This window comes from Thalassophryne amazonica, chromosome 5, assembly GCF_902500255.1.
Source record: "Thalassophryne amazonica chromosome 5, fThaAma1.1, whole genome shotgun sequence".
Classification (NCBI taxonomy): domain Eukaryota; kingdom Metazoa; phylum Chordata; class Actinopteri; order Batrachoidiformes; family Batrachoididae; genus Thalassophryne; species Thalassophryne amazonica.
The window spans coordinates 21,906,420-21,927,302 of NC_047107.1; positions in this window are offsets into that span (position 1 = coordinate 21,906,420).

Sequence of the window (20,883 nt, forward strand, 5' to 3'; positions counted from 1 at the left end):
CACTTTTAAACCACACTCTGCACCTGGGTTCTTGTGTTGTGAATTTTTGGATTAACATTGGAGGAACACACCACAGTTACCTGAGACAAGGAGGCCATGTCTGACCAGGGCTTATTTGTTTCTCTGTTAGTACAGTGACTGAAAACCACTAAATAACCTGCCTTCAAGACTTAATAGTTATGTTTTATATTGATATATTAGTGGATGAGCCAGACATCTTTTTTGACCTAATCGGTACCACTTAAGATGACAAAACAACACTTAGAATCCAGCCTCAGTGTACCATGGCCTATGCAAAAATTTATGATAACCATCCCAGTGTGGTAGTTGTAGCCAGCTAGGGGTCAATGAAGAATTACAGGTGAAAATGTAAAAATGCTTCAGTCATGTTGAAAACTATGCTACATTATTTGTCTGAACATAATGCTTCCAAAAAGTTATAGCTTGGACTATCTATTACTGAATGTTCTGGAGTTATGGGGTAAAAACAGCAAAAATGGTGACAAAGGTCAGTTTCACTTTGTAAAGGGGTCAAAAGTTAAGGGCCCCTTCACACATAGCATGAAAAAGGAGGAATCACGGCGAATCAAGGCGAAACGGCCCAAAAACATCGCACCGACATCAGGAGGGACACACGGTAGGGCAGCAGGAACACTGTGCGAGCATCTGGAGCATGTGGAACCACATCACGCAGCTGCTGTGGAAAAAATAAATAAAAAATACATGCCACCCACGGGATTTGAACCTACAATTTACAAAAGCTCTTATTGCTAGACAGAAACTTTACCACTGCACTACCATCACTGTCATATAAAAGGTGCGCAAAATATCTGAAATCACCAAGGAGATAAATGTATTAAAAAAAAAAATAAAACTACACACCTTAAAACACTATGCATTTTATTGAATCCCTCTTATCAAGCAGACAATACAAGAATGAACAGTCTGTTTGTCTGACCCATGGCCACAGATGTACAGTCATGAAATGACATGAATGAAGCAGTGCGCTCTTATGATGTCCACAACTGCTGGCCCGGCATGTCCAGCCACATGCGTGTCTGGCCTGACACTGCATCATGTGGAACAGAGCTCACGTGGGTGACGTTACATTCAGATCGCGCGTTGCGTGTTATGATCTGATGGTCCATTTCAACTGGGACAGCCTGTCAATATGCACTCCATGCGCTTGGGCGCTGCAGCCCATCACAACAGTGATATATGTTTTTATGTATGTCCACGTGAGGACAGCAAGCAGACACGCACGTCACAATGGACAGTTGTTAGGTCATGTCCATCAAAACACGGTACATGTTCCCCAGCTGGGACATCCAGAACAAGAGATCTCAACAGCTGTTGCTGCCGGCGGACACACCCCCTGTCAGTTCAGCAGACACACCAATGTGTCACTCTGTTTCTGTGTTATGTGATCTTTTTTTTAGTTATTTGTTATGTAATTGTGTATGTGGGTAGTGTAGAACGTATTAATATACCTGTCCAGGCTGTGGTCTCTGTGTTTGTACTGTGACACGTCCTGTGCACTGAGCCGTCATTTATGTTTTTGGTCAGCAGCTGGAAGGCACCTCCCCATGCTGTGTGTGTTCAGACATGGTTGTCCGGCCCCACATCTGATCATGTCTGTACATAAATATAAGCATTTTATGCAAGGGTGTTCCCACCCCCCGCACGCCACATGTGTAGGGGAGAGTGGGGGGGGGGGCACATATATGCCACATGTGTTTCAGGGGTGGAGGGGAGCATGACACATGCGCACACATGCACCACATGCACCACATGTGTGTTGCTTTTTGCAACGCCACACTCGTGGGGGCACTCTGCTCACTGTCACCGTGCTAACAGCCCAAATGGCCACACATTTTCAAAGTGTCAAGCAAGCGGTATTAAGGCCCTGTCACACCTTGACGATTTAACCTGCGTATGCAGACCATTTTAAAAACTCTGGCGCACATTGGCATACGTCAAATAAGTTAATGCAGCTGTCACACCTTGATGATTAACCACCGTCTGCCAAGAGCCCAATTTCCACCCAGTGGTGTGGGTCGGTACTGCACGGTGTGGTGCGGGTCAGAAACAGAGTAATTTAACATTATTTTATTTTTTATTTACTTTTTTTATCTTGCTGGGCCATTTTCATTGTGTATAGAATGCTGATGAGTGGACTGGCTGTGGGAAATGTTGCTGTGAATGAATGGAGTGTTGTGGCTCTTTAAATGTTGAAATCGTTGGCTGCTTCCTGATCAGTGGATCTGACCATGTCTGATCAGGTCTGCTGATCAACCTGATCAGGTCCGCTGATCAGGTCATCACAGACCTATGTAATGAAATGCTGTGATGATTTAAACTATGAAGTGCCAGTCCTCTGCGACCAGGTTTGATCTGAATGCAATGCTGTGTGATGTGTTGGTGTGGTGATCACCAACAGCGATGGTGCTTTAAATGTTTAAACAGCGCATTAATCAGGCATGATCACCCTGATAGATCAATCGATCAGGTCATCTGATGATCACACCACAGCGATGGTGGTTTAAAAGTTTAAATCATCACAGCGCTTCTGTGTGATCAGAGCGTGACACCGGCATGAGAAATGCATCTGCAGCAGAAAAACCACAGAGGGACTTGCTTTCAAACACTGTATTTCCAGCCATGAATTAAAGTATTTTTAGAGGTCATTTTCAAAAAATCAGGAGCTTTATGAATAAATTTAGACTTATGGGTAAATTACAAGAAATGTGTGCCAACAATCACATAACTTACCTATAACTTATGTTTAGCATGTGCTGGTGAATGAGTCACAGCATGCCCAAAATTTTTTGAGGAGCTCAGCTTATTAGGACGTACATCAGCGAGCTTCAGCGTGTTTCAGCGTGCTTCAATGTGCTCTTACCTTATAAAAAACTTCATGCCAGCATTTTTAATACAGTTGGCATATGCTGGCTAAATCGTTAAGGTATGACAGGACCTTTAGATGTTCGTGTGTGTTACCTGGAATTTGGCCGACACCTGCCGCGAGAGGGATCGAATGGGCTCTCACAGGGCACACTCTGTCTTTCAGCCACTGGTGTGCATGAAAAGTTGTTGCGGTGTACAAGGCATTGGAGGCAGCTCTGATTTTTCACAAATGGCATGCAATTCCTCCTTTGTGCACTAGTTGTCTTAAGTTGTGTTATGTGTGAAGGGGTCCTAAAGTTGCTCTGTTCAGTAAAAAAAAAAAAAAAAAAAAAAAAAAAAAAAAATATATATATATATATATATATATATATATATATATATATGCAAGTTATTGGTTGAAATAAAAGGATTAATAACTGAAATAGTTTTTATTGTGCTGAATGCTTGGTCTCCAAAGTAAAGGTCAAACAACGTTGATGTCAATTGGATTCTGCGACTTGTGACATATGTTAATCTGTAACATGATAATTAAGCATGACAGATGGTGCAAACTATTCCTTTTTAGAATCCTATTAACCAAAACAATAATTAAGATAAATAAAAAATTAAGAATTATATGAAGTGAATGAATATGTCAAATCATGTTTTGTTTTACAACTGACTGCAACCTATATCAGTGACATCTCCCTGTTTTAGACCATGTTTGCTTCCATGACCTTCAGTCAACTTAAGAATTTGTGCACTTAAAAAAAAGGTTGATATGGATAAACATCTTCTGAATATGTATGATTAAAGCTCATCTTCACATGAAATAAATTATAATTCTGGTTTTACCAGATCCACTGAAAATGCAAGAAACATCTGCAGACAATTGGCAAATTCAGGAAGACAAATTAAGTTTTAAAACAACACAAAGAAAATCATTGATTACTTAAAAATTTGGGTGCGCAAATTATTAATATGAAGTCATGCTTATGTAAAAATGTGCACATTTCTTTTCTCTGTGACACATGCCTACATATCCCATTCTTTTCGGGTTTAAAGTGATCTTCAAACATAATCACAGTCTGTTGGTGTTTGGCGGAGGTAGTCGCTCCAATGACTATTGCTCAGATCTTGTTTATCGAATTCTCCTTGAATTGAAACAATCAAGAACAATCAAGAAATAGAAACTGGCCAATTTAATCATGAGTATCGCAGTAGAAATTGTACTGAGCACACCGGCATGTGAAAAATAAAGATCTATTGTTGAAATGTGTCTTTGTTGTTTCATATATCATTGATTAGACAAAATAAAAAAAAATGTAACATTGGGTCAGGAGAACATGGGGCATGGGTGCTGACATTCTATCATGGCAGACACATATTGACTGGTGCTCTGAAAGTAGTCACTCACTCATCAGTGTGAGGCAGGCTGATTGAGTTGCCAGCAGCCACTAAATGAGGCCTCCATCCACTGTGGGTCAAAATGAACTGCAATCTTTTCAGACCTTGTTGCAGCCAAGAGACCAAGTGAGTGAGAGAGAAGGAGGAGAGAAGGAATGTGGATTAAATCCCAAGAGGATTCCCAGTAAGTTTGCAGAAAATAAGCAAAAACAAGAGAGTCTGGCCAAAAAGTCAAGTAAGCAAAACAACACCACGTCAGAGTTGCTATGGCTTGTTTTAGACTTATATATATATATATATATATATATATATATATATATATATATATATATATATATATATATATATATATATATATACACACACACACACACACACACACGTATGTATACAGTACTGTGCAAACGTTTTAGCCACATGTAATGCATCATAAAAGTATTAAAGTGATGAAAACCTGATAAATATTTATAAATAAATTAAAGTTGTGATGAATTTCTACTTTAATGATAACTGATATGAAAAATGGGCTGTATTTACATGTGATTTTCGGTATATAAGTCATACGTTAGATCTTGCAACTGCGTTTGTATCGTACAGTGGTCCCTTGTTTATTGCGGAAGTTACGTTCTAAAAATAACCCGCGATAAGCGAAATCCGCAAAGTAGTCAGCGCTATTTTTTGCAATTATTATAGATGTTTTCAGGCTGTAAAACCCCTCACTACACACTTTATACACTTTTCTCAAACAGGCATTAACATGTTCTCACTTTTCTCTCCTGTGTAAACACTCTTATTTCTTCTGGGCGAGAAGATTATAAACAGACACATGCAGAACTCTCCCTTCGCTCACTGCCTCCGGAGTTACGGATGCGGGACCCGCAAAGAATCCAAGTCCACGGAGCTCTGCGGCTGCGGTCAACATCCACATCAAAACAGTAAGCGTAGTCTCTGGACCTGTTGCCAGATTTGGCGCAGGTCTGCACAGCAGACAGGAGGGCAGTGTGAGTGGCCCGCTGCTGCGTTTACCGAGCCCGAAGACTCAGTAAACGCATCGGAGGCAGTGAGAGCAATCGCGGTGATGCCGACCGGCCCGCCTGATAAGGACGCAGAACACAATGTGCTGTTAAAAAAAAGCATGCAAAATTGCACAAAAAAAAAAAAATCTGCGAAACTGCGAGGCCGCGAAAGGTGAATTGCGTTATAGCGAGGGAACACTGTATTCTACTGGCCAGTACACTTACAAGAAATTATTATTATTATTATTATTGTTACTATTACCCAAGCTTGAGGAACACACACACACACACATATTATATATATATATATATATATACATCTCGTAAGTCCCTTCTTTTAACTGCACCCTTGCTTTCACTCAGGGTTACCACAAAAGATCCAAGGTGGGTCTGCAACTTGAGTTTTGGCACAGGTTTTACACCAGGTGCCAAAACCTGATATCTAAGAAAGTAAAAAAAAAAAAGATCTCTTTAATGGCCCCTTCACACATAACACAAAGTTGGGCGAAAGAAGCAGGAACCGGCCAATAAAGAGTGACAAAAAATAATTTGGCAAACGGCGAAAAATTCCACCTGTCAGGAGCAGGTGGAATTTTCCATGGTCGGACAGGCATGAATGATGCTGCGACGACAGTTTCGTGCACGCTTGAACACAGTGCGAGGACGTACTTCATGCTTAAAGCAGCAGCAGCGATTACATGCTGGTCATATTATTTATGCTCTGCATAAATCAGTGAAAATGTCTAAAGCAAAACATAATGTGAGTGTACAGAACTTCACAAGAACAATGAATGTACTGTTAAAATGTAAGACAATCATGTTACTGGCCATGATTCTGATCTCACTGTAAAAACAAAACAAAAAACACACACACACACACACAAAAAAAAAAACACAACCACATTTTTTAATATTTAATTCCTGGTATAAAGACCAACACAAGAATTATCCTCCTCCTGGACATACACCAGGAAGTAATGAAATAACATGGATGACTTTACTTCCTTTTATTTTTTACATGAATGAGCTGATGCGCTCATACCATGATCCCATCGGCCGCCTCCATGTGTGACCTCTGTCCAGTATGCACTCAAGCACATATGACCGTGTTGCAAAGTTCATATGTGTTTTTATTTATTACCACACAAGGATAGCCCACTGATGCATGCGCCTCATGGTGGGGTCTTGTTAGGTGATATTTTGCATGGCACGATATGTGTTCACCAGCTGTGTGTAGTGGTGACGTGGCGGTGAGGTGCAGCTTTGACTGCAGCTAATCACAGTGTGTGCTGAGACGTGGTTGGGTAGATCTGGTTTGACGTCATCGAGCACATGTGGCACCTCCGTTCCACACAGAGGCAAAGCAAGTAATTTGAATTGAATTTTATTTTGTTTATTTGTGGATCATGGGTTTTTAATTCCATCACATGACAGAATCGACTGACATCTGTATGAATGAGGTACTGTGACTTTTAACTTATTGTGGCACAAGCACAGGCCCGTGGGGGTGATAAGAGGCTCCGCTGACAGCAGACAGCAACGGATTCACCTGCAGCAACTGTAGCAGATGGGACACCGGTCCTGTATTGACCCAGTCAACCATGATCTGATGGAGCCAGTGCGCAAAGTGCCGCTATCGGAACCATGATTTAATGCCACGTGCAAAGTGCTGGTGTCAAAACCATGATCTGATTGAACCACGTGCGCAAAGTGCCGCTGTCAAAACCATGATCTGATTGAACCAGGTCCGCAAATTGCCAGTAACGAAACCATGATCTGGTGAAGCCAATTTCGCATAGGGCCCGTGTCACAGACAAATATTTATTCAGCCATGACAAGGAATTAAAGTATTTTCAGACTTCAAGGAGGCTTTACGTGGATATACTTTTTTGTCGGACTGTGATGTTGAAATGAACAGGTAAGACTTTATATTTACTCTATGTGTGAATGGTTTAATATTTGCACCAGTCTGTCAGCAAAATTAGTGGACAGCATTAGATGTATTTCATCTTATGAGTAAATTACAAGAAACGTATGTCAATAATTGTTTAACTTACCTACAATTTATGCCCACGTGCAGGATGTATGAGTCATATGCTATGCATAAGCATTGAAAATGTTTAGCATGGCCACAATTTTTCGAGGTGCTCAGCATATTAGGACATATATCAGCATGCTTTAACGTGCTTCAGCATGCTCTTAACTTGTAATAAATTTACCCATAACTTACTAGACGTATGCCCATGTATGCTAGAGTTTTAATACGGTCAGCATACGCTGGCTAAATTGTCAAAGTGTGACAGGATGGTGGGGGTTTGTGATATGCCATGGTGTTCCACAGCTGTCAGCTGTGCCACCATGGACATGACAACCATAAAGCTGTGCATGCTTTGCTGACCACATGCAATCACACTGCACTGCAGCCATCGTCTGCAACCTCAGCCACACCTTGACTATAGATAGGCTCATGGTGTGGGGGGAATGACACACTCGCACGCCATCTGTTTTGCGGTGAAGTACACCAAACACTCAATTGCCATATGTGGTGTTGGTGGGGCACACGTACACTCACATGCCTGTTGTGTTGCTAGGTAACACAATCGTGAGGCACTTAGAAAATGTGCGGCCATTTGCACAGCCAGCTCAAAAGTAGTCACCTGTTCTCTGTTTTTGTGCTGGCTGTGCAAATGGCCCTGCCATTTTTAAGCACCCCATGAGTGGTGTTGGATGTTCGTGGGTGGCACCTGGACTCCAGTCGACTTCAGCTGAGACTGGGTCGAATGGGCACTCGCACAGCATTTGAGGACATTCCGCCGCTGGTGTAAAGGCGGCATCGATTTTTGGTGAAGAATGACCTACTATCCGATGAAAATCATCAATTGTAAAACCAGAAAAGTGAGATTCCGGAAATGATTTCGCAGACCAGTCACAGCCCATGCATTGTCCGTGGTCTCCATGTGTCCATGTTTGGGAGGTGCACGTCAGGCTACGGAGAGGGGCTCAGAGGGGGTTTGGACACAGAGGGCTCTGTGTGGCTACACAGTTGCGGATATAAAGTAAAATAAATTGGGCTTTACTTTGAAGAGGTGGGGATGGAATGATTTTCTGCCAGGTTATTTTCTATTCAGGAACCAAGGTGGTTCTGTAGTGTGTTGGATACACTGACACACAGGGATCATGCATGCCACTTTTTATTTAAAAAGATGTAATGTCTTGTCACCTCAAAAACAACTTCAACAGCACTCAACTATGGTACCTAACTTTGGGGTCTACAACTTAAAAACTAATTTAACTGCTCAAATGAATAAAGAATCCAAGTGTAGCTTCTCTGCAGCTTGTTTACCATCAGCCGCAACTTGAACTCTCTTGGTATTGGAAAGACAGAAAGCATGCAGTTAATTATAGCTAATGAAAGCTAGTTTGAGCAGTAGAGGAGGGGAGTACATTATGGGAGAGAGAGTCAAGCATCTTCAACCAGAGGGTTCCACGCACAATTTGTTTGAACCTGGGTCCTCCTCACTCTCTGCATGCTAATTTACCTTGGGGCTGCACCGCCTGTTTTTAAATATCGTTAATTGACTTAAGAGCTCATCAACGTGCTTCATCTTCATTAGGTTAATGAAAAGGCCCCGTGTTTATTTTTCGTAACAGATTGTGGCAATGACATAATCTAATCGGTTACTTCCACTTCTTGAAGAATTGAGTCCTTCTGATGTGAGCTGCTGGAACCATTCAGATGTTCTGTGTTTGTGGGAGTCTGTCTCTGACAAAACAGAGATGAGGGAGGAATTAGAATAAACACATTTAGCCCTTGGCATGAATCTGTGTTGCCCTCCTCTAATCGACAGTGTGAACTAACAAGAACATAATGGTAGTTGTGATGGGTGGGTTGTCAGGGAGTCTGAGTGAAAAACAGGAGACAGCCCCTGAAAATGGGAGGATTGTGGATTTGTCTGTGTAATTCTAATGTTTTGAAATAAATCAGCCATGGTGGAATGTCTCTGACCCGTGTTGTGATCCTGAGGGCCTTGTAAAATCAGAAACACAAAAAGAAAAATATTTTGAAGAGTTATGGTGGCTGTACACAAAGACAAAAAGCTTTCCATGCCATGAGAACACCACTGGTGAAAAATATTCAGTTTGATCATCACAGCAGCAAATTTCAACATGGGTTTTTGCAATAACATGCTCGAAACATGAATAAAACTGGGAAACTCATTGAAAAGAAATTGCATTCTTGGTATGTCTCCAGGTTTCGCTGCAATGATAAAGTCAGACCTCAGGGTGTTAGAGGTCCTGGTGAGCTACTCAGTTGTTAGAAACAGACTGATCTGGCTCACAAGTTGGGTTAAAATTTCATTCAGACTTGTGTCTGAGTTGAACCTGTGTTCAGGTCTGGGTGTCATTGGGTTTCTCGTACAAACCACTCATATTACAGGCCTGTCACACCTTGATGATTTAGCCAGCATATGCTGACGTATGAAAAATAGGCTGAATGTGCTGGTGTACGTCTAACAAGTTATGGGTAAATTTTGTGTAAGTTTAGAGCATGTTGAAGCCCGCTGGAATATGGCCTAGTGCAGCAAATACTTAACAAATTTTTGGGCATGCACAATATTTTTGATGCGTGCCAGTGTATGTCTGATACGTCCCACATACACAGACTGTAAGTTGAAGGTACATGATGAGATTGCTGACACATTTGTTGTAAGTTACTGATAAGTCAAAATACGTCCATTGATGCTGTCCATTGATTGGCTCAACAACTGAAAGCTGCAGCCCTCATGTGAATAGTTCAGACAGATAAATATTAAAACCATTCACACACAGAGTAAACATAAAGTCTTAGCAAATTAATTTGAATATAGTGTGTGCAAATAATTTAATGCTATAAGGCCATTCAAATTCACAAAATGGACAAAATTTATTTTCTACTGAAATAGAGGCATTATAATGTCAATTTATTGTGAGTTTAATGATTATTTTTCAAATGTAGGATCAAGTCTGGTGGGAAATAAACTAATAGTAGAAGATAAATTAAATACACTTGTAAATACGGTCAATAGTATTTTCCTTGACAATGTGGAAAAAGATGAATAAGAAATATTGTAAAAAACTGTGTAAGCAAAAGATCAACTATGAAGATTTAGACATGATGACTGTAAAAAGTATAATAGAAACTGTTATTGAACCATTCACTTACATTTGTAATCTGTCTCTGTCAACAGGAATTTTCCCACACGAAATGAAATTTGCCAAGGTAGTCCCATTATATAAAAATGGAGAAAAACATTTTTTTTTTTTTTCAAATTACAGGCCAGTGTCATTGCTTCCACAGTTTTCTAAAATTATGGAAAAAGGTTTTTTGACAAGGTTGGACAAATTCATTGAGAAACATCATATTTTAAATAATGCTCAGTATGGATTCAGAACAAAACATTCGACAGCTATGGCAATTATGGAATTAACAGAGAAAATATCAACAACAATAGATAATAAGGATTATTTTGTAAGTATTTTTATCGACCTGAAAAAAGCTTTTGACGTTATCGACCACTCAAGATTACTTCACAAGTTACAACAATATGGAATTAGAGGTATCGCACATCAGTGGGTAGAAAGCTACTTAGAAAATAGAAAACAGTTTGTTCAGATAAATAATACTAAATCAGAATATTGTAACATTATTTATGGAGTACCACAAGGGTCGTTACCTGGACCCAAACTGTTTATTTTGTATATCAATGACTTTGTGAATGTATCTAAAGTACTTGGCAGTATATTATTTGCTGAAGATACAACATTATTTTACTCTGGATCAGATATACAGGAAGTAGTACAAGTGATAAGTACAGAGTTGGAAAAAGTTAAACATTGGTTTGATATAAACAGATTGTCACTAATTCTTAATAAGACAAATTTCATATTGTTTAATGACAGAGTGGAAAAAAATGATGTGTCATTAAAAATAGATGGAATGGACATACAAAGGGTAAAAGAAACAAAATTTCTAGGAGTCATGATTGATGAAGATCTTACATGGAAGTCACACATAAATTACACAAAAGGAAAAACAGCGAAAGCCATTGCTGTTTTGCATAAAGTAAAATTTTCGTTAAATAGTTATGGTTTATTAACATTGTACAATTCATTGATTGTTCCATATTTAACTTATTATGTAGAAATCTGGGGATCAACATGTAAATCTTATACACAACCATTATTGATTCTGCAGAAAAGAGCTTTAAAAATGATTAGCAATAGTTGTTTTAGAGATCCATCTAATCCATTATTCATTAAGTATAGGGTACTTAAATTTCATGATTTAGTTGATTTGAAAATATTACAAACAATGCACCAAGCTAATAAAAATACCTTACCAATAAACATTCAAAATATGTTTGATAAAAGAGTAAGTAGTTATAATTTGAAAGGAATAGAAGTCTTTAAAAAAAAACAAGATTCAGAACCAAAGTAAAGGAACGGAGTATTGCAGTGAATGGTGTAAAATTATGGAACAACCTCAACAAAGAAATCAAAGAATCAAGGTTGCTTAAATTATTTTAAAAACGTATTCGACTAGATGTATTAAGTAAGTATGAAACTATGAAATAAGTCAGTGGGTTGTGACAAAGTCTAAAATGTAAGCTGTTAATAATGTCTAAAATGTTTTAAGTCTAAAATGTAACCTGTTAAATATGTAATATTTTAAATAATGGCTAAAATTATGAAATAAGTCAGTGGTATGTGCCAAAGTCAAAAAATGTAATCTGTTAAATAATGTTGAATAATGATGCTTAAAATTGAAAGATTGTATTGTAAAAAGGGGCAGAAAATATAAGACTTGTTCCTCCCTCTGCTCCTTTTCATTCAATGTCTTGTAATATATTCATTTCTGCTTTTCTGTTTTTCTTTTAAATGAATGAAATAAATATTGAAAAGAAAAAAAAAACTTGCTGCAAAATTACATCTCATTTTAATGAAGAGAACATATTTACCTGGGGGGAATCCATAACAAATGTTTTATTTTCATTTTCACGCTGTCTGCAGGAGGTATGCGTGTTCGCATGCATGAGGTTTGGAAATTATCAGAAGTTACCTTTGACCTTGGGTGAGCCGCGTGCATGCCCTGTCTCCTCACTTTTTAATCTGGTGCTAATTTGGTTCCACAAGAGAAGTGTTTATTTCTCGTTAACTTTTATAAAACAGATGAGAAACATATTGTAGTGAAATGTAGTTGTTTTGGAGTATTTTCCATCATTCTGAATCGCAGCCAGTGATGTCACAGGCCTTTATGTACTCTGATTGGCTTTCACCATGTGCTTACCAGCATCACTCGCATAAGTCTGGGGAAGCCCCACATGATCTATGATGTTGCTATGTTAGACTGTATGGGGTGCTGCCGTAAGTAGTTCAAGACTGTCTGTTCTTTTGAAATGTTTCCCTTCAGAGGAACTATATATATATATATATATATATATATATATATATATATATATATATATATATATATATAAAATGCAAATCTTTGTCAGATTGGCATTGTCATAATATGAATCTGCTTGTTAAAAGCTAACAAATAAAATGATAGTGGTGCCAAAGAAAATTATTTTCATTCAAATTAAATCTTAAAAAGCTCAGTGGCCCTATATAGTACCAAAACTTTCCACATTCCCCATTGTATTCATTTATTTATTTGTTTTTGTATGAACAAAATTTTTCAATGGTCCAGACCTGCAGTAGGAGTCATGTCCAATTTGTCTCTGGCAGAGTTGTGTAAGATTACTCTGAAATGTGCTTAGTTACTGAATACAAATATCAGTCAGAACACTTTTGGATTACTTACAATGTAATCTGAATACTTTTGAATTACTTAACAATCATTACTGTAACTCAAAATTATAATCCAATTACATTTGTTCCGCAAATCTGATGGATTAATTGTGTGAGATTTCAGACCATAAAATATTGTGTTGATGGTGGCAAAATATTCGACGTTTCACATTTGATGTATTACTCTGTGCCGACCGCATTGCTACGCAGATGTCAATAATGGCGCTGTCAGCTGAGCGCAGCAACGACTATGCCGAAATAGATGAATTTAATCTATCATACGAAAGTATTGATGTGGATTCTGATATGGAATTACTCAATGCAGTTGACGAGATGAAGAAATCTGTGGGTCTGCTAACAGATTTGACAGTTTGGCATGAAGATACTGTTGCTAAGGTAAGCTTTGATGAGTTGACCACACCCTTTGACAATGATTAAAATAAAGATAATGCTTTTTCATTATACATTCATGCTTCTGATGAATATTTTGTAAATTCATGATTTATAGTGACCAGTAAGTCGTGTCTCTACGATCACAATACGTACATTCTGTCAAGGTGGGCGGTTGCCCAGCAACCATAGCAGCTGGACCCGCAATGCTGGACCTGCAATGCAGACTCCCAGACTTGGCTTAGGTGTAAGAGAAAACATGGTCTTTATTCCAGGCCTAGGTTCAGTACACAGGTAATCAAGCAGCAGCACAGCAGTGCAATCAGGATTAGGCAGAGATGCAGTCAAGGACAAGCAGGGGTCGGAGGCACAGGCAAACATAGAGTTCAGTGGTGAGCCTAGACGCATGGTCAAGGAGAACAGAGCAACAATCGATACACGGCTTGGCAAAAACAGGGCTGGATACAAAAGGCTGGAAAGTGTGCAAAAGCGACAACAATCTAGCGAAGGACTGTGAGACTGCTGAGGGTTTAAATGCAGGTTGACTAATTGGTGTGAAACAGGGAACAGGTGGAGTTAACGAGGTGCACGTGTGGAGCAATCTAAAAAGGGGGTGTAGCTAGTGGACAAAGATTAAACACAGTGCAAGATAGTGAAGAAAGGGAAACACAGAGTGGAGTGATGTCATAGACACAGAGACGTGAGCTGGTGCCAAGAGTGTGAGTGAAAGACACTAGACAGGTGCAGTGATGTGAAGTGAACCAAATCAGATGGGCATGAGGGCAAACTGAGAAGAAAGGTCAAACGGAAACAGGGGACTATGAACAGAACATGAACAACAACTGAGAACAGAATAAAATACTACAATGAACAAGACCAGGGGCCTGTACTACGAAGCGGGGTTAACTTACTCAGATGTAACCCAGGGTCAACCTCTTAAACTGGGGTTGACAAAACCTGGTTTCTTTGATTTGCATTGCGGATAAATGGCCAGGGAAAACGACAAATGCATCCAACAGTTTAGATAGAGCAAGTACTACCTTGCGAATCATACGACATACAGTATTCTTGCTCAGATGTTCAGCATCACCGATGGAATACATAAATTGTCCACTGGCAAAATAGGCACACGGCACATTATCTGCTCGATCGTCGGGGCATTGTTACACTGTAAAAAATGACTTTTTTGTACAGGAAAACGCTGGCAGCTGTGGTTACCAGGGAATTCCTGTAAAACATACAGCAGCACAGTAGATAACATTACAGACATAATATGTATATGGATTTACAGTGAATGAACCACGGCTGACTCACATTAAAGGAACTGTTAAATCTACAAACAAGAGCTCTCTTTTTTTGTACATTTAACTGCTTTATTTTTTACAGGGATTCCCTGGTAACCACAGCTGCCAGTGTTTTCCTGTAAAAACCACAGTTTTTTACAGTGTACGATGGGTGATGTTACAGACTTGTGGCCCGATCAGCTGACAAAGATAACGAATTCCCTCGGCTGAGAATCTACATCTTTCATAGAGAATATCGTCCGGGTATGTCAGCGGATTCTGGTGGTTTTTAAAAACCCTCGCCCTGCAAAGAGAGCCCCTCACAATTTGTGCCCCAATATCAAATGGATCATCCAGGTAGGCCGGCATTGTCTTCGGAGTGATTGACGGTGGATGGACGGTACTTATAAAAGGAGTGGTTAAGCGAAAACCTCAAGCTAACCTAGAACATAACCTGCTCGGAGCAGGTTTGGCACACAGCATAAATTGCCATGGCAGCATACCTCGATCAAAACCTATCCACCTTTCGTAGTACGGGTTAACCGGGAAGTTACTCCACACGTCATCAACTTACTCCCGAAGTTACCCTGATAAGCCAGTAACCCCGCTTCGTAGTACAGGCCCCTGAACAAAGCATGAACATGAGAATAAAAAGGAACCATCAGATAATAAATATAGAAGATAAATTACATAAGAACTGAATAGGAAAATAAACATTAAGACAAAACTGAACTGGAACTGACTATGATTGAAGAATACAACCAGATGACAAAACAAACAAAGACTAATTAATAACAGAAAACAAAACCCGATAGTACTGCATAACTGATAACACAAATGAGATGAGCAAAATAAACAAGTGAGAAACTAATGAACAATAAATGAAACCACAACTGACAGAACGAAACTAGAACGGAACTGAACTATGGCCAAAGTATAAAAGTAACAAAGAAACAAATAGAACATAGAATAAACACATGATGAAAATAAACAAATAATAAATCAAAGCGGGAACAGAAGAAGAGGCAAAGAAAGGGGCAAAGTAGGGATCAAAGCCTGGATCAGGGCCGGGCATGACACATTCCTGTTTATAAATGAGTATTTCCTGACTTTACTCACTCCTTTAATTGTGATTTCTTGTAATTACATAACTCTAATAATTTTGCATTAATGGTTCTCTGTTTGCAATATTTGCCAACATGTATGAGGAATTTTGCACCACTTAAAGACCTCCAGGGTACTTGCAATGTCGTACTCCAATGTGTGTCAGTTCCCTTCAGTGGTGAATGATGCAAACACACAAAGCGGTGAACAGCACTCGCGAGGTGACTATGTCTGTCTGAGCAGCTGTACCACTTAGGGAAAGTGTCCCGCTCACAGCGTCGATCTTCCTCCTGAGGACAGTAACATCTGAGACGATGTCCAGCGGTGCAGCCCATAAACAGTAATACGGTGGTAAAATAAATCACACCCATGAACTCAGACCCCACCCACCCCACCTCTTGTTCTTCTCTTCTTACTTTCTTGGCCATGTGGCCATCAGGGGGCTGCAAAGGCTCATCAGTGAGAATTTGAGAACCCTCCCAGGAGCTGTTCTGGGGTCAAGTCAGTCTCTCCACCCGTAAACAGCTCCCAGTGCAGTCTGGTTCATCACTAACCATTTCTCCCCACACTTTTGCTTACTGTCCATCCTTCTACTCCCTTTCTGTGTCACCCAACAGCAGACGTTTCCAATAAATCATTTGACCCCCTCCTCTTGCCTTTTGTCTGGAAAATCCTGTCTGTCCCCGACTTGGCCCAAGATGATGCGTTCTGCTGAAGTCACTTAAATAAAAAGATCGCAGTGGGAGACATAATGTGTTAAAGTAATAAGATGGTCTCGGGCAGGTCACGGCCCCTCTCCCTGCTCCACTGCTCCTGTGGAGGCTCTTTGAGTTAATGGGCTGTGGTCAGTGCACTGGTGAGCCATAAACGCTGCCCTCCGAAACTATAGCCCTGCTCAGGACTGGGGATCCACCCAAAGCCTCTAACTGGCCTATCTAGATAACAGCACATCCAGCACAATTTCCACAGTGCACCTGACACTCCCAGGGCCTGTAAATCTCTTGTATTTATCATCTGTGCTTATACATTTCCCCTCTGACTGACATTCTCTCACACAACTGTACTTCAGTGGCAGCTGTTAGCTGGATCTCATTTTTGGGGAGTAAAATACAGCTTAGATTGAAACCTCATTTCCACTCATTTTTTTTTCTCAAAAAGTATTGTCAACCGTGGTAATTCATTAAAATGAAGACAATCCAATTGCAGGTCAACAACATGTTATTTTTCCGGAGTCTATGACTTGAGAAAGAAGCTATGACTATGAAAATCTTTAAAATAGGTTGGTTGGAAACGTCAGTGTTTGAAAGACATTTAACAGTTACTGATGTGTTATTGTATGGTCCAAGTGGTGCTAATAATCATGCATGTGTAACATCACAGCTTCTCGCTCTTTCTTTATTGCTGCTCTCATTGTTTTTGCCCAGGGTTGCAGTAACAACCCTGACCTTTGGTTATTTTCTCGTTCTGAGCAGCAAACAGGTGCATCTCAAAAAATGTGAATATGGTGGGATAACTTCAATGTTTTTGCCAGGTATTTCAGAAAGTGAAAATGTAATACTTTTCAGACTCACTGCAAAGAAACCAAAATGTTTCAAGCTTTTTTTTTTTCCTTTTCATTTCGATAATTCTGGCCTGTACCTCAAAAAAATTACAATAATAAAATAAAATACATATCTCAGAATATTTGAATATTTCATAAGATCAATCCCTAAAAAGGATTTATAAAACAAAAATGTTGAACTTTCAGCAAGCATGTTAATTTTTTCACACAATAATTGGCTGGGGCAACTTTTGCTCAACTTAATGCATCATGGCGGTGTGGCATGGAGGCAATCAGCCTGTGGTACTGCTGAATTGACAACACCCCACAGACAATCTATTGGGTATTTTCAATAGGGCCAATCAAGTACAGTAATAGTCAACAAACAAATTTCTAGTAGTTTTGGCACTGTGGGAAGGTGCCTGCTGAAAAAAGAAATCTGTATCTCCATAAAGCTTGTCAGCAGACAGAAACAGGATGTGCTTTAAAATTTCCTCGAAGACGGTTGTGTTAATTTTGGACTTGATAAAACACAGTGGACCAACACCGATACCAAATCCACAGGTCTGTGGAAACATCACACTGACTTCAAGCAATGTGAATTCTATAACTCTCTGCTCTTCCTCCAGAGTTTGGGATCTTGATTTCCAAATGAAATGCAAAATTTTCTTTCATCTGAAAAATAGGACTTTGGACCACTGAGCAATAGTCCAGTTATTTTTCTCTGTTACCCAGGTAAGACATTGTCTGTGGTTCAGAAGTGGCTTGACAGGAAGAATGCAACACTTGTAGCCCATTTCCTGGACACATCTGTGCATGGTGGCTCTTGATGCACTAATTCCAGTCTACCCCTTGTGAAGCTCCCCCAAGTTGTTCATTCAGCTTTGGTTGCCAATCTTCTCAAGGCTGCAGTCATCCCTGTTGCTTGTGTATCTTTTCCTGCCACACTCTTCCCATATGTATATGTGTTGATTCATTACACTCTGCAAGCAATCGGCCCTTTCAGCAATGACCATCTGTGGATTACCCTCATTGTAGAGGGTGTCAATGAGTGTCTTCTGGACACCTGTCAAGTCAGCAGTCTTCTTCTGAAGTCTGAAGTCTTCATAATTGTGGTTGAGTGTACTGAACCATACTGAGATATTCACAGTATACAGTAAATACTGCAGAAACAGTGATTTATTCAAATTTGAAATGAAATACTCTAATATTTTGAGATACTTTTTTTTTTCATTTTTAGCTGTAGGCTGTAATTAGCAATTAGAAAAAAAATATTTTTATTTCAGCTTATACTAATGAATCAAGAATATATAATACTTTCACATTCTGAAATATCTGACAAAAACCTTTTTTCACAATATTTACATTTTTTGAGATGCTTATCAAATTAACTTATTTTTGGCTGAAATGTTTAATAAGGTTAGACTTCAGAACTCAATATGGTTTCTCCTTGCCACTGTTGCTTAAGTACTTGCTCTGGGAGGTTTGTAAAAGTTAGACCATATTCTCGTGAAGCACCTTGGCATGTACTATGTTTTGATTTGGCACTATATAGATCAACTGAATCGACCCATTATGTTCTTCTACAGCTCTATGTGGTGGATTGAGTTTGTCTATTTTTTAGTGAGACTTAAAATTTCTGGTGTTTGGTCTTTGGTGTAGAATAGCTTCTTCACTTCCTTTCGGCGGTTCCTGTTACGGGTCACCACACAGATCAGTCATTTCCATCTCACCCTGTCCTCTGGAACATCCTCTGTTGCACCAGCCACCTGCATGTCCTCCCTCAGCACATCCATAAACATCCTCTTTTGCCTTCTTTTTCTCCTCCTGCTTGGTGGCTCGATCCTCAGCATCCTTTTTTCTATATACCCTGGGTCCCTGCTCTCCACATGTCCAAACCATCTCAATCTTGCCTCTCTGAATTTGTCTCCAAACCATCCCACCTGAGCTGTCCCTCTGGTATGTTTATTCCTAATCCTGTCCATCCTCGTCACTCCTAAAGAGAATCGCAACATCTTTGCCACCTCCAGCTCGGCCTCCTGTCTTTTTGTTAGTGTCACCGTCTCTAAGCCATACAACATAGGTTGTTTCACTGCTATGCCACTCCAGACTTCCTCATGCATTACTACAACTCTTCTCTTGGCACCCTGTCATAAGTTTTCTCTAAATTCACAAACACACAATGCAACTCCTTCTGGCATTCTCTATACTTCTCAGTCAGTATTCTCAGAGTAAACATTGCACCTGTAGTGCTGTTTCTCTGCATGAAACCATTTTGCTGCTTACAGATCTTCACCTATTTTCTAACCCTAGGTTCTACTATGCTTTCCCATAATGTCATGCTCTGGATGATTAACTTTCTGCCTCTGTAGTTACTGCAGCTCTGCACATCACTGTTCTTCTTAAAAATAGGAACCAATACACTTCTCCATTCCTCAGGCATCTTCTCACTTTCCAAGATTTATATCTGCATCTTTAATTTTGATGGTTTTTACACCGGATGTCCTTCCTGATGCAACACTTCTCATTTAACCAGGTTTGGGACCGGCACTCAGAATGTAGTGCCAGCACACCACATGTGGCTGAGTTCTTTGGTGTAGAATATAAAAGCCCCTGAAACATTTTTAGATTTTTTGAGTTGAGGTCAGGTCTGTAAGCAGGCACTGGTGCCACATACATCTGATCCATCCCTACGTCTCGAAAGCAGCTATTTACGTAGCTGTTATAGTCAGGAGAGACGTAGGCATCCTCTTGGCCTTCTCAACACATAGGCAGCTGCATGATGGATCATGCAAGTGATGCCTCGCTCACACTGCCTCCGATGTTACCGTTGCGGGGTACAGATGCGGGACCTGCAGAGAATCCAAGTCATTAAAAAGATATAAACCTCTCTCAGTGGCCACGGGGCTCTGCAGCTACGGTTACCGAGACCCTGCGCCGCTGCAGATTTTTCTGCAAGAAGTCTATCCTTGCAGGCTGCCGGAGCACTCCCATCAAAACAGCGAATGTAGTCTCTGGACCTGTTACCGGAGTTTGTTGCAGCTCCACACAGCAGACAGACGGTGTGAGTGGCCCGCTGCAGTGTTTACCGATGCATGTAAGCGCATCGGAGGCAGTGAGAGCAAGGTCTGATACTCCTCAACTTTAGTTCACTAAGTACAGTAGCTGTTTGTTTGACACAGACTAATTCTTGTGGTACCCAAGGACAGTGGTGGGCACACTTCCAATAATCCGATAACCGATAATTATCGAAGAGAAAATTTTCATTATCGGATTATCTTTTCAGATAACTTTGAAAACCATTATCGGACTAATTATCTTCTGATACATTTTTGTCTGATAATTTTTAGACCGTTAACGTGGTAAACAAAGGTGAACAGATGTGTAGTTCTACCCTCTACAAACAGAGGAGAGCTGCTTCTAG